At 43.3% G+C, this 15,695-nt stretch overlaps 1 protein-coding gene across 3 annotated transcripts in view; it reads left to right on the top strand.

Moving 5' to 3' along the window:
* Positions 1–15,695, top strand: part of dyrk1aa (dual-specificity tyrosine-(Y)-phosphorylation regulated kinase 1A, a) — a 142,919-nt gene that overhangs the window by 94,302 nt on the left and 32,922 nt on the right. The gene's annotated exons all lie outside the window — the stretch shown is intronic.

Genomic DNA, 15,695 nt, shown 5'->3' with positions numbered 1-15,695 from the left:
CTCCCTGCATATCTTTCCCATAATCTTCAATCTGTGTCCCCTTGTCTTCGTACAATTAGTTAATGGGAACAGTTTTTCTTGGTCTAACTTTACCATGCCTACCATAATCCTGTACACCTCTATTAAATCTCCCCTCCGTCTCCTTTGTTTTAAGGGGAACAACCCTAGCTTTTCCAACCTAACCTTGTAATTAAAATCTCCCACCCCTGGAACCATTCTGGTAAATCCCCTCTGTACTCTTTCAAGGACTCTCATCCATTCTTAAAGTGTGGTGACCAGAACTGGATGCAGTACTCCAGTTCGGGACTAATCAGAGCTTTATCAGGATAACTTCGCTGCTTTTGTACTCTGTGCCTCTATATAGGAAGCACAAGATCCTATATGCTTTACAAACCACACTCTCAATATGTCCTGCCACCTTCAAAGATCGAGGTCCCTCTGTTCCTGTACACTCTTCAGAACTGTGCCATTAAGTATATATTGCCTCTCCCTATTCCTGCTGCCGAACTTCTTCACCTCACACTTGTCAGTATTAAATTGCATCTGCCACCTGTTCATTCTGCTAGCCAATCTATGTCATGTTGCAGGCGGTTCATATCATTCCTCGCTGTTTGCCACACCTGCAAGGTTGATGTCATTGGCAAAATATGAGATTCTACTCCGTATTCCAAGATCCAAATCATTTTGATATACATGTATAGCAAAAAAAAAGCATTGGTCCCAGCACTGACCCTTGGGGGACACCACTGTTTATCATCCTCCAGTCTGAAAAATAACCATTTACTACAACTTAATATTCTCTGTCCTTAAGCCGATTTTTAAAAATATAATTTGACACTGACCCTCCTATTCCATGAGCCTCAATTTTGTTAACCAGCCTTCTCTGTGGTACCTTATCAAACGCTTTATTAAAATCCATATAAACACCATCCACTGCATTCCCTTCATCAACCTTGTCTGTTAATTTAAAAATTCAGTTTGATTAATCAAGGATGATCTAGCTTTTGCAAACCCATGCTGGCTGTCCTTACTGAACCTGAACTCCTCCAGTGTCTGTTGATTTCTTCCCTAATTATGTTTTCTAAAACCTTGCCCACCACTGATGCTAAACTGTCCTGTAGTTGGTAGGACTATACTTACACCCTTTCTTGAATAAGGGTGTCACATTTGCCACACTCCAATCCTCTGGCACCTCCCCCATATCCAGGGAAGATTGGCAAGCTCTTCCACTATCTCCATCCCCACTTCCTTTAGCAAGCTAGGATGCAAGCCATCTAGACCAGGTGACTTCCTACCCTAAGCATAGCCAGTCTTTTTAGTACTTGCCTCTTTTTTTCTTAACCCCCCCACTCCAACCTACCTCAGTTTTTGCCGTATCCATTACCTGTACCCTCTCGGCTTCTACTGATATTTCGGCGGGTTTCACTTCTTTAGTGAACTCTCTTGGTCACTAATAGGCCACACTTCACCTTTTACTACCCACTTGGTATTTGCATGCCAGTACAAGATTTTTGGATTTCCTTTTATGTTAACTGCCATACCGTGTTCTCATTCTCTTTGCCAGTCTTATTTTCCTCTTCACCTCCCCTCTCAACTTATTGTATATGGCCTGGTTCTCACTTGATTTGACCTGACATACATCAAACGCCTTTTTTTTGATTTCATTATCTCTATTTCTCTCTCCATCCAAGCAGCTATGTTTTTGGCTCCCTTATCCTGTGCTCTTGTTGGAATGTACTTAGTCTGTACCTGAAGGTGGCAAGGAAACATGAGATAAAAACAAAGTGCTGGAAATAGTCAAGTCTGGCAGCATCTGTGGAGGGAGAAGTAGAGTTAACGTTTCAGGTTTGTGACCTTTCATCAGAACTGGCAAAGGTTAGAGATATTATAGGTTTATTAAGAAAAGTTGAGAAGTGTGTTTAGGAAAGCATCTGTGATCCTTGGTTTTATTAATAGAGTAGAACACAAAAGCAAGGAAGTTATGCTAAACCCTTTATAAAACATTGGCTATACCTCAGTTGGAGTGTAGTGTTCAATTTTGGGCACACAGTTTAGGAAGGATGTCAAGGCTTTGGAGAGGGTGCAGAAGAGATTACTAGAATGATGCCAGGAATGAGGGACTTTAGTTATGTGGAGAAACTGGAGCAGCTGGTGTTGCGCGCTCGAGCAGAGAAAATCAAAAGGAGATTTGATGCAGGTGGTCAAAATAGTGAATGGTTTTGATAGAGTAAACAAGGAGGAACTATTTCTAGTGGTAGAAGGGTCGGTAAGCAGAGGACACAGATTTAGGCGATTGGCAAAAGAACCAGAGGTGACAGGAAACATTTTTAGAGTGAGTTATTGCAGTCTGGAATCCACTGCCTGAAAGGGAGTTGGAAACAGATTCAACAGTAGCAATCAAAAGAGAATTGGTAATTACAAGAAATAAAATTAAAAGGCTGTGGCAAAGAGCAAGGAGAACTGTACCAAAGAGTTGGCACGGGTACAGCGGTGTTCATCACAGATTGCGTCATGAACAGAAGTGGGAACTTTAGAATTTGGTGAGATTAGGAGTTGAGTGTAGATGGGGAAGGAGATACTTCTTTGCCTTTTCAATTTGAGGCAGTAAGTAGCATGACAGATAAACAACATGAGAGCTGGAGAGGTAGAGCAAGAAACGCCAGGCAAATGGGGAAAAAATTCAAAATGCCATCACAGTCAGTAGAATGTGGAGTGGTGTGGGTAAGTTAGAGGTAAGCTTATTGATTAGTCTTTTTAGTGGTTAGTATTTTTTTTTAGTGGTTGTTGTTTGGGTTTTGCTGTCAGCTGAATAGTTAGTAGCCCTAAGATTAATTGCAAAATAAAAATACATTTTATCTAAAAAAAATAAAGAAATAAATATTAACTGACAAAGCAGGTTGCGTCTGGACTGCAGTATGAATTTGTTTGTGGACTGTGGAGTGAACATATCTGGAGTAAATGTTTCCGCCTTGAATCTCTCTGGTTCAGAGTCACTGAGCTGCAGTGCAAGTTGGAGATGATCTGACATGAGGGAGGAGGAGGAGTATCTGAACAGAATGCTTCAGACCTCAGTCACACGTTGTAGAGAGGGACAGGATCAGAACAGGGTTGATGTGACTGATTCGTGTATATAGTAAGGGAAACCCAGGTGAGACCGAGAACAAGAATCTGCAGAAACTGATTCTATCTAACAGAGAATGTACTTGCTCCCTGAGAGGATAAGGATGCAAATTGGCTGAGGGATAAGTAGATGAACGAGGTGATCATGTGGCTGAAGGGGTGGTGTGGGTTCTGTCTCATGGGCAGTAGCACCAGTACTGGATTAATAAAGCACTATTCTGTTGGGACAGGCTCCACCAGAACTGGTATGGTACCAGGGTTCCAGCAGAAAGAATAGATAAGGCAGTCACAAGGACTTGAAACGTATTGAGTGGGGGTGGGAGCTCAGGTGGAAAGATAGTATGAATAATAATGCTAAAACAAATTAAAAAGAATAGAGATGAGAAATAGAATTTGTGTTTTAGGCACTAGAGATAAAGGAAGGCTAAAAGATGTAAAGTAATCAACTTGGGAAAGAGAAATAATAAATGTGAGAGTAAAACATTAGAGCTGAAGGGCAGGTTAAGGTGTGTGGCCCAAATATGTGCTGTTTATACAAATGCACGGAGAGTATAAGGAACAAATTGAATGATTTGCACCTGCAATTCAAACTTGGAGGGTATGAAATGATAGACATTACTGAGTCGTAGCTGCAAGACCATTTTGGACCAGGAACTGAATATGTGCAGGTTATAATGTCGACAGGAAGAACAGGGAATCTGGTTGAGGGGGAGAAGTTGCCTTGGTGATTAAGGTTAAAATTATTCTGTGATATGAGATGATATAGTGAGATATAATCAGACAGAGACTTTATGGATAGAATTAAGAAATAGAAAAGCTTAGAACTGTCTCCAGCTATGAAGTGGCAATGTTTAATGCAGAGATTTGACAAGCAAGTTGGAAAGGCAGTGTGGTTTAAATTGGGGATTTTGACTTCCCTATAGAGACTGTCCACAGCAAACCAGGCAAATGTGTTAATTGGTAAAACAGCAAATCAGTGGGAGGTGTTCAAAGATAATTTGTGACACAGAACCAGTTTAATATCCTTAAGAGCAAGAGCTGTACTTAGCAAAAAAAAAAAGCCATATATGAATAAAAACATAAGGGACGACATAAAACTAAAAAGACAATGCATACAAGAATAGCACAGATCCTGGCAAATGAGAGCGATTTTAAAAAAAACAGCAAAGAGTGATAAAACATATAGAGCTACAAAAGGAGAGTATGGAAAAACTTGCAAGGGGTCAAAAATCAATGTACTAGTATAATTCTATTTGGAAAAAGAGGGTGGGTTAAGTGCGATGTGGTAGGCCCCTTAAAAAGATGCAGGTGAAAATATTTAATTTATTAAAGTAGTTAATTTCTTACAACTTTGCCTCAGTATGTACAGTAGAGAAAGAAGATAGCATGCTGGACATCCTGAAGAAGCTATTATTGAATCAGGGATGGGGACTCAGCAAAATTTACATCAGAAAATTAACAGTGATGAAGAAAATGATTGCACCAAAGAGTGGCAGATCCCCAGTTTTCATCCCAGGGTTTCAAAGTTGAGAAAATTGCTCATGTCCTAACTATAATCTTCCAAAGTTCTCTCAATTTGGGAACCATTAATTTAGATTGGAAAATTGCACCTGTCACTCCACTATTTAAGAAAGATAAGAGGTGGAAACCAGGGAATTGTAAACCAGTTGGACTAACATTTCTTGGGCAATTCCTGGAGTCTATAGATAAGGATAGAAGGAACACCTTTGAAAATATTCAGCTGATCAGAGAGAGTCAGTGTGGATTTGTAAAGATATGGCATGCCTGACAAACTTGATTTAAATTTTTGAAGAGGTGACTTTAGTAGAAAGGGGAGTGTCTATGGATGTTATTTATATGGACTTCGTGAAGGTATTAATGTCATTCATAAGAGACTGTTAGTTGAAGTTCATAGAATTGGGGGCATATTATTAACCTGGTTATGAAATTGACTGAGTAGCAAGAGACAGAGTAGGGATAATTAGCAGACACTCATTGATAGACTGTGACTAATGGTGTCTCGCAGGGATTTGTGTTGTGACCGCAGCTATTCAGTATTTACTAATAACTTGGATGATGGGATGGAGAGTCACATATTCATGTTGACTGATGATGCAAAGATTGACGACATTATAAGCAGTGCAGATCAGGGGTTTGCAGCTGGGGTCTCTGCCCCCCCCCCCCCCCCTTGCCAGGGGTCCTGGAGATGGTTTCACAGGGTCCTCCATAAATAAATTTCAAGATTAAAATAAAAAAAACAATTTATAAATAAAAAAGTTGCTTAAAGGTGGATCAGACTGATCAATTGATGGCTCCTGCTCTGACTCGGACTTCTGTTTGCTCTCTCCCAAATGCTTGAGATGGCAGTGGTAGCTGCCGTGCAACCCAAGCTTCTGCTAGCTGAGAAAGGAGAGCGGTGACGGTTGCTGAGCACAGATCCCCCAACTTGAGCTCTATCTTATGCTCTCTTGCCAGGCCTTGCTGTGTATTTTATTGCCACCCCCAACATTTGTCAATACCGTGCTGCGTGGGTGGTTGTTTCGCCTTCCCTCTGGCTAATTGAGGCAGTTGCTCTTCTATTTTCACCCCTTGCTCCCTGAATACACACACTGCTGTAAATCACCTCGGGCAATTGTAACCCATTCAGTTTAAGTATCCTGCGCCTGCTGAAATCAGCCGTTGGTGGTTCCACATGCATAAGTATGTTGCTCCATTTCACATTTGAATTTTTTGCTATCTTATTTTTGTTTGCTAAGTCTTGTTTGGCAGTCAGATGAAGAAGGGACAAAGAAATAAAACATACATAAGAACATATGAATTAGGAATAGGAGTAGGCCACGTGACCCGTCGAGCCTGCTGCTCCATTCAACAAGAACATGGCTGATCTGATTGTAACCTCAACTCTCCATTTTTGTCTACCCCGATAACTTTCGCCCCTTTGCTTATCAAGAATCTATCCACTTCTGCCTTAAATATTTAAAGACTCTTTTCCACAAATGGCAGTGGAAGCAGAGTTCCAAAGAACCACAACTCTGAGAAAAGATTTCTCCTCAATTCTGTCTTAAATGGGTGATCCCTTATTTTTGAACAGTGACCCCTAGTTCTAGATTCTCCCACAAGGGGAAACATCCTTTCCACATCCACCCTGTCAAGACCCGGAAGAATGTTCTGTTTCAATCAAGTTGCCTCTTATTCTTCTAAACTCCAGCGAATACAAGCCTAGTCTTGCCAATCTTTCCTCTTAAGACAACCCAACCATTCCAGCTATTAGTCCAGTAAACCTTCTCTGAACTGCTTCCAGCACATTTACATCCTTCCTTAAATAAGGTGACCAATACTGTACACAGTACTCCAGATGTGGTCTCACCAATGCCCTGTACAACTGAAGCATAACCTCCCTACTTCTGTATTCAATTCCTCTTGCAATAAAGGATAACATTCTATTAGCTTTCCTAATTACGTGCTGAACCTGCATACTAACCTTTTGCAATTCATGCACTAGCACACCCAGATCCCTCTGCATCTCACAGCTCTGCAATCTCTCACCATTTAGATTATGTGCTTTTTTTATTCTTCCTGCCAAAATGGACAATTTCACTTTTTCCCACATTATACTCCATTTGCCAGATCTTTTCCCACTCAACCTATTATCTATCATAAAAGCAAAATACTGCGGATGCTGGAAATCTGAAATAAAAACAAGAAATGCTGGAACCACTCAGCAGGTCTGGCAGCATCTGTGAAAAGAGAAGCAGAGTTAACATTTCGGGTCGGTGACCCTTCTTCGGAATTGACAAATATTAGAAAAGTCACAGGTTATAAGCAAGTGAGGTGGGGGTGGGGCAAGAGATAACGAAGGAGAAGGTGTAAATTGGACAAGGCCACATAGCTGACCAAAAGGTCATGGAGCAAAGGCAAACAATATGTTAATAGTGTGTTGAAAGACAAAGCATTAGTACAGATTAGGTGTTAATACACTGAATATTGAACAGCAGCAAGTGCAAACCTGAAAAAAAAACAGTGGGTAAGCAAACTGAACAAACTAAGATGAAATGAAATAAAGGCAAAAAAAATTGTAAAAAATATAAACAAGGAGGAAAAAATAACTAAAAATGAAAGTAAAATGGGGAGCTGTCATGCTCTGAAATTATTGAACTCTCCGGCAGGCTGTAGTGTGCCTAATCGGTAGATGAGATGCTGTTCCTTGAGCTTGCGTTGATGTTCACTGGAAAACTGCAGCAATCCCAGGACAGAGATGTGAGCATGAGAGCAGGGGGAGTGTTGAAATGGCAAGCAACCGGAAGCTCGGGGTCCTGCTTGCAGACTGAGCGGAGATGTTCCGCAAAGCGGTCACCCAGTCTGCGCTTGGTCTCCCCAATGTAGAGGAGACCACACTGTGAGCAGCGAATACAGTATACTACATTGAAAGAAGTACAAGTAAATCGTTGCTTCACCTGAAAGGAGTGTTTGGGGCCAGGGATAGTGAGGAGAGAGGAGGTAAATGGGCAGGTATTACACCTCCTGCGATTGCAGGGGAAGGTGCCATGGGACGGGGACGAGGTGGTGGGGGTAATGGAGGAGTGGACCAGGATGTCGTGGAGGGAACGATCCCTTCGGAATGCTGACGGGAAGGGAGGGGAAGATGCGACTGGTAGTGGCATCACGCTGGAGATGGCGGAGGATGATCCTTTGGATATGGAGGCTGATGGGGTGAAAAGTGAGGACAAGGGAAACCCTGTCACGGTTCTGGGAGGGAGGGGAAGGGGTGAGGGTAGAGGTGTGGGAAATGGGCCGGCCACGGTTGAGGGCCCTGTCAACCACAGTGGGGGGGAAATCCTCGGTTGAGGAAAAAGGAGGTCATATCAGAAGCGCTATCATGGAAGGTAGCATCATCAGAGCAGATGCGTCGGAGACGGAGAAACTGGGAGAATGGAATGGAGTCCTTACAGGAGGTAGGGTGTGAAGAAGTGTAGTCGAGGTAGCTGTGGGAGTCGGTGGGCTTATAATGGATATTAGTAGACAACCTATCCCCAGAGATGGAGACAGAGAAGTCGAGGAAGGGAAGGGAAGTGTCAGAGATGGACCATGCAAAGGTGAGAGAAGGGTGGAAATTGGAAGCAAAGTTGATCAAGTTTTCCAGTTCGGGGCGGGAGCAGGAAACGGCACCGATACAGTCATCAATGTAACGGAAAAAGAGTTGGGGGAGGGGGCCTGCTAGGCCCCCACCTGCCAAGAATGAGGCACATTAATTTTGTCATGAACGTTGATTTTAAACTTACTGGAGTGAGGGGAGGACTTGTTGAACAGGTCAGCTGTGGCTGGAAAAGACATTTGCATATTAACAGATGGTGTTTGGAAGGACAAAGCAGCCATGCCCTGACATTCAATCTGCAATGGACTTTTGATCATCAGACATTGAAGGTGGGGGAGCTCGCATTCCAGATGGCCGAATCCACAAACAGACATAGTCAAATCAGCTAGTCACATGACTAACCTGCTGGGCACCCTGAGTTGTTTGAATTTGTACAAACAGTTGGGGAAAAGCTATTTGCTCCTGGACTGAGGCAGACCTCCTCTCCTGTTTGCTTCCATCTCTTTCTGACGGCACTCCAAAACCCACTGAAGACATATGAACCCGAAGAGAGAAAAGTGAACAAGGTTTGAAAAGAATTTAGGGCCCCAACAAAAAGCAAGACCATAACTTCAATCAAGGACTCTATAGTGAGCTCGAAGCACAGTGACACAAAACCCTCCTCAGAGATTGCCTTGAACTTGTCCACTTTATTTTTTCTTTTCTTGACTGTCCCTATCTGCATGTGTGTATCGCGTATGCATGCTAGCGTGGGCATGTCATGTATCCATAGGCATCAACCGAATTAGAGTATAAGTTTTAATAAATTTCACCTTTCTTCTTTCAACCCAAGAGAACCTGTTAGTGCTTGTTTCTTTACCTTATAATTGGAAAGTGGTGAACAATGACTCACTAAGGGGGAGTTAAAAACAGTGTTTAAAAAATAAAACCCTACAGTAAGACCAGGTGAAGGCTAAAAGGGAACCCGAGACCTCTTTCTCACCTGGTCGTAACACTATATATTCCTTTGTAGCCTCCTTATGTTCTCCTCACAATTTAATTTTCTACCTGTCTTTGTCTCATCAGCAAATTTAGCAACCATACCTTTGGTCCCTTCGTCCAATTCACTTCTATAAATTGTAAAAAGTTGAGGCCCCTGCACTGATCCCTGCGGCACACCACTCGTTAGATCTTGTCAACCAGAAAGTGACCCATTTGTGCCAACTCTGTTTCCTGTTAGCTAGCCAATTTCCTATCCATGCTAATATGTTATCCCATACACCATGAGCTTCTATTCTCCGCAATAACCTTTGCTATGGCTCCTTATCAAATGCCTTCTGGAAATCTAAGTACAGTACATCCACCAGTTCCCTTTATCCACAGCACATGTTACTACTTCAAAGAACTCCAATAAATTGGTTAAACCTGCATTCCCTTTCACAAAACCATGTTAACTCTGCCTGAACTTGAAGTTTTGTTAGTGCTCTGCTCTAATGTCTTTAATAGCTTCTAACATTTTCCCTATGATAAATTTTAAGCTAACTGGCCTGTAGTTTCCTGATTGCTGTCTCCCTTTTTTCAATCCTTCCAATCCAATGGAACCTCCTTGACTTTAGGGAATTTTGGAAAATTAAAACCAATGCATCAAATATCTCTCTAGCCACCTCTTTTAACACCCTAGGATGAAGTCCATCAGGACCCAGAGACTTGTCAGCCCACAGCTCCAACAATTTGCTTGGTGGCACTTCCCCGGTGATTGTAATTTACTTGCGTTCCTACTTCCCTTCCATTTCCTGTTTTATAGTCATTTCTGGGATGTTACTTGTAACCTCCATAGTGAAGACCAATGCAAAATGCCTGTTCAATTCATCTGTCATCTCCTTATTTTCTCTCATTAATTCCCCAGACTCTCTTTACATTGGACCAACACTCACTTTCGTTGAAAACTGTCTCTACTTATGCGGCTCGCTGGAACATTGGTCCCAGCACGGTTCAGGTGTAAACTGTCTCAACAGTACAGCCGCCACTTTCTCCAGTACTGGTGCCAGTGCCCCACGAACCGGAACCCACTTCTATCACATCAGTCTTGGAACCATGCATTCATTTCTGTAATCTAATTTGCCCTACTCCATTTGGCACATGGCTCAGGTAATAATCCAGATTTTATTACCTTTGAGCTTCTGCTTAATTTGGTGCCTACCTACCTCATATTGACTATGCGGAACCTCTTTCCTTGTCCTATCTGTGTCGTTGGTACCTACATGGAACACAATGATTGACTGACTGGATCCTCCCCTTCCCACTGTAAGTGCTTCTCCAGCCCTGAGCAGGAGATGTGCTGGACCCTGGCATCGGGCAGGCAACACAGCCTTTTGGACTCTTGCTCTTTGCTGCAGAGAACAGTGTCAATGCCTTAATATACTCTTCCCAACTATCACTACTTTGGATTTTGCTCTCCCTGCTCCCTTTATACCACGGTGTCATGGCCATGGCTCATCCACCCTGCAGCCCTCACTTTCGTCCACACAGGTTGCTAGCATCTCAAACCTGTTCAATAATTGGAAAGGTAGAGGCTCCTCCACTACTGTTCGCTTGGTCCTTTTACCTGCCTCGCAAATATTCCTCTGTCCATCCTGCTGGCCAAAACAGACGGCACTATTCTAATGGGTGTGACCGTCTTCTGGTACAAAGTGTCCACGTATCCCTTCCTGTCACTGATGCACATTGTTTGCAGTTTGACTTCCAGATCAGTAATCCTGATCCGGAATTCATCTAGCTACTTAAACTTTCCGCAGACGTGTTTGTCCTTGATCACGTTGGCGTCCAGGAGATCCCACATTCCACAACTGCAACACAACACCTGTCCTGCCACTATTTAATTTACTTGAATTACTTTCTTAATGAACTTGGAATAATTCCTATGTATACTACAATTTACTGTGCTTATTAAATGCTAGTTCCACCTATAACTTTTATGTTTCTTAATTAAACAGCTATGTGGTTTAGCTATTTATTTTAAAGTTTTAGTTTTTATTTATAGTTCTTCCCTAACTCCGGTGTTCTAAGCTGGCTATTAATACACTACACTATAAATCCCTTACACTAAGCACTTACCGGCCAATCGACTCACTAATGACTATACTAGTACTAATAGTTTGCTGCTTCTTGGCATTTCTTAATGGACAAAGATTTTGGGAAGGTTGTAGTCATCGGTTGCAGGCCTGTTGGTGGCTAGTCAGCCCTATCCGTGACGGGAAGATTCTCCCACAGCTGGTACAAATGAAGTTATAGTTATTTCTGGGGGCAGTAGGATTTATTCTTCTGCTTTTCTTCATGCTGGTTCTTCCCTCAGTCTCAAAGGTGTCTGTAGCCCTCCTGATGTAGCTTTTCCCGGCATCATGATCTATGGCCTGCGCTTGCCACTGACGATGGTCGATGTGGCACACAGAGCGACTTCAGAGAGTCCTTGAAACGTTTGCATAGGGCCCCTCTTCCTTTCACCCATGTTCAGCTCTCCATACAACACAATCTTGGGCAGGTGACTGTCGTCCATCCAGTCGATGTGACCCGTCGAATGCAGTTGACTTTGCAAGGGGATGACCTCAATGCTGGTGATGTTGACTGTTTCCAGGACTTCAATGTTTGAGATGCGGTCCTGCCAACAGATCTTGAGCATGCTGCGGAGGCAACACTGATGGAAGTGCTCTAGAAGGCATACGTGACGGCGGCACAGGACCCATGACTCGGCACCATACAGAATGCTGATGAGGACTACGGCTTTGTATGCTTTGCGTTTGGTCTGTGATCTGAGGCTGTGGTTGCTCCACTCACATTTGCAGAGTCTGCCGAATGTACTGTTTGGTTTTGAGAGCCTATTGTCCACTTCCTTGTCTATGGTGGCATCAAAGGAGATGACGTTCCCCAAATAAGTAAATTGCTTGATGGCATTCAGTTTGGTTCCCTCAATGACAGTGCTTGGTGGTCTATATTATTCTTGGGGTGCAGGCTGATGCAGGACTTCAGTTTTCTTTAAATTGATTTTTAGTCGGAAGAGTTGTGCCGCCTCGGAAAAAAGTATTGTACGTTGCAGGTCTGACTGACTGTGGGCCAGGAGAGAACATCGACAAAAAGAAGTTCACGGATGAGTTTTCTTGTGTCTTTGTGTGAGCCTGAAGACGCCTGAGGTTGAAAAGGCCTCCCTCAGTCCAGAAGCGTACGTAGGCGCTCTCTGTACGTTCTTCCGTTGCCTGCTGCAGCATCATTGTGAAAAAGATGGTGAATAGGGTTGGGGCCAGCGCACATCTATGCTTCGCACCATTGGCGATACGGAAGGGACTTAAGAGGTTGCTGTTTTGCTTGACTTGTCCGTACTGGTTTTCATGAAACTGCTTCACTCTGGCCAGGGACCTGGGTGGGCATCCAAGTTTTTAAAGGATTTTCGAAAGTCGATCTCTGCTCACAGTGTTGAATGCCTTGGTGAGATCTATGAAAATGACGTACAGGCCTTTGTTTTGCTCACGACACTTTTCTCGTAATTGCCTGAGTGCACATACCATGTCTGTGGTGCCTCTATTCGCTCTGAAACCACAGTGGCTCTTTTGGAGATTTTCTTCCGCAATGGCAGGCACAAGCCTGTTCTAAGTATTCTAGCCAGGATCTTCAGCATTAGAAAGGAGGGTGATCCCAAGATAGTTGGAGCAGTCTTATTTTTCTCCTTTATTTTTGTACAAGGTGATAAAGGCATCACGAAGATCCCGTGGAATCCTGCCCTGTTCCCAGCAGGCCGTGAAAAACTCATGGAGCTTGGTGTATAGAGCAGGGCCACCATGCTTCAAGGTTTCGGGTGGAATTCCATTGGCTCCGAGGGCTTTGTTCATCTGGTTGATCACAGTTTTCTCCAGAATAGGGCTGTCATCCAGATCTTGTTTAACAGACTGTCATTGGATGCGATTGATGGCAGTATCATGCACTGTGCACTTGGCGCTGAAGAGAGTTTCAAAGTGCTCCGACCAGCGATCCGGGACCGACTGCTTGTCGGTGTGTAGGGTCTTGCTATTGGCACTTCTCCAGGGATTTTGGGTTTGATATGTTGGTCCATGGACAGATTTCCTTCGTATTTCCTTCCCTTTCGTAGTTTGACTGCATTCAGAGATGCCCGTTGACTGCGGCAAGCTAACTGGGTGGTTGGGAGACTAGCATTTGTTCAGGCCATGTTTTCTAGGCCTCTCCAATTTTGGAGTTAGCAGTGCTGTCCTTCAAAAAGGCTGCTTGGTCGCTCAGAGTGCTACTGAGTGATGTCGTCTCTAGGTCATCAAAACTAACATTGTTAGCCGCCTGCATGCAGGATTCGAACTGGCTGCCAGTGCCATCTTGCGCCTGCAGTTTTCGCCCATTTCCCTTTGCTACAGGACTTGTTGAGTTATACTTGGGGTGGATGGATTTCCTCCTTGCTTGCGCAGTGGAGTACAGTTTGCGTGGACTGACCCAACTCTTTAAGCATAGAGCTGATCTGTCGTGGCCCAGTGAACTGTGACTGAGGCAGCGAGGTCTCCAAGCCGTAGGTTTCGATTCAGAGTTTCTCTCTGAGGTGGGTTGCTGAATAAGGCTTGAAGGGACCCTCCTTCCCTTGCTATTTTGTCCATAGATGGTATGCCAACAACTGTAGCCCACGCAATATGGTGTGGTACGTCTTTGGTCTATAACATGATGGTCACTTGAGCCACTTGGAATCCTTCCGCTCTGGCCGTTATCTTTATCAAGAAAGACATCTGCCCATGGTGTCATGTTCTTCATTTCTCCCCTCACTACGTTTCGCCTGTCAGTTGAGATGGTGTGGCACTTGGAGCCAGCAGTGAGAGCTGGGTGTAGATGAAGACCAGTGATTCCAGTCCATCCTACAAAATTGGATGCAGCTGACAAAGTACAATGGTACTCCCTCTTTCTGAACGCTCCATATACCCCAATTACTAATGCTAATGGTAGCCTTCAATTACTGATAAATTACCTGAAATTTGAAAGAAATGAACAAAATAGCAAAATACTCACCAGCCAATCAACTTAGGACTTTCCTGAGATGCCACTACTTGAGTTCCCACGCTGTTTTTAAACTGTCTCCCTCTCTCATCCGATGTGCTCTGCTGGTCCCGAAGTAGGTGACAGTTGCAAGGAGTAAAGCAGCTGTGGGGCTTAAATCGTTAATTCATGTCTTTGTGAAGGAGGAAGAGCAGAATATGTCAACATTACGAAACTACTCCGATTGACACTTAATTTGCAAACTGCTTCAGTTTTGCTAGTACTTATTTAAATAGTCTGTCTCTTCACCCCCCCCCCCCCCCTGGAATTTCCTCTGCTGTCTTCAAAGTGTTATGCAGTTCCAAGGATGTCAGTTACCCTTTGATGCCTAACCTCCTTCATTCTTTGCCTGAGTCTGTTGCTCGAGCATCAGAAGTCTTGCTTTACTAAGGAGGACATCGCAGCCAAACCTGATTGGCGCAGTGGTTAGCACCGCAGCCTCACAGCTCCAGTGACCCTTGTTCTATTTTGGGTACTGCCTGTGCGGAGTTTGCAAGTTCTCCCTGTGACCGCGTGGGTTTTCGCCGGGTGCTCTAGTTTCCTCCCAGAGCCAAAGACTTGCAGGTTGATAGGTAAATTGGCCATTAGCAATTGCCCCTAGTATGTAGGTGGTAGGGGAATTGAGAGAAGGTGGGGATGTGAGAGGGTAATGGGATTAATGTAGGATTAGAATAAATGGGTGGTTGATGGTCGGCACAGATTTGGTGGGCCGAAGGGCCTGTTTCAGTGTTGTATTTCTAAATCAATAAACTATGGTTGGGGAATCAAGGATGAGGGGATGTGCTGAAAAGTTAAGAGACAGGCCTTTCAGGAGTGCAGTGAGAAAACATTTTTGCGTTCAAAAGGTGGTAGAAGTTTGGAACTGTCTTCAGATAGCAGTTGAAGCTGAGTCATTTGTTAATTTTAAATCTGAGATAGAATTTTGTCGTGCAAAGGCAGGTAAATGGAGTTAAGTCACAGGTTGGCCACAATCTAATTGACAGAATAGGCTCGAGGGGCTAAATCGCCTATCCTATTATGATTCTGCATTAAATTAAATATTTGAACACCTCTGTACCTTTTTATTCCAACTGACCAAAATAATGGCAATTTGTACTTGAATAATTCTTTATAAAACCAAATTCAGTTTCTATCTAGCTTCCTGTAATCTGGTCACAAACCAGTATGGCATTCTGTGAAGCATAAGAAAAGAAAGTTTTTGCTGTTTCTCGTTCAGAAGTAAATCATTATGCCTTTAATGTTTTACTTGATCTTAACTGCATGAGGCTTAAAGCAGTATTTAATTTGTGGCTGTCAGCATTTCTCAGTGCACAGGAGAAGTAATTCATCTCTGGTTCTGTGGAAAATAACTTTTTTAATGTTTTAAAATTTGTGAAAAGTAAAATAAATTATTTAAGTTGATTATACAAGTAACACCATTTGCATGTTATAG

The sequence above is a fragment of the Heterodontus francisci genome, chromosome 10 (assembly GCF_036365525.1).
Source record: "Heterodontus francisci isolate sHetFra1 chromosome 10, sHetFra1.hap1, whole genome shotgun sequence".
In the NCBI taxonomy this organism is placed as follows: domain Eukaryota; kingdom Metazoa; phylum Chordata; class Chondrichthyes; order Heterodontiformes; family Heterodontidae; genus Heterodontus; species Heterodontus francisci.
The sequence above is the reverse complement of the archived record's forward strand: the minus strand, read 5'-3'. Positions and strand labels throughout refer to the sequence as shown.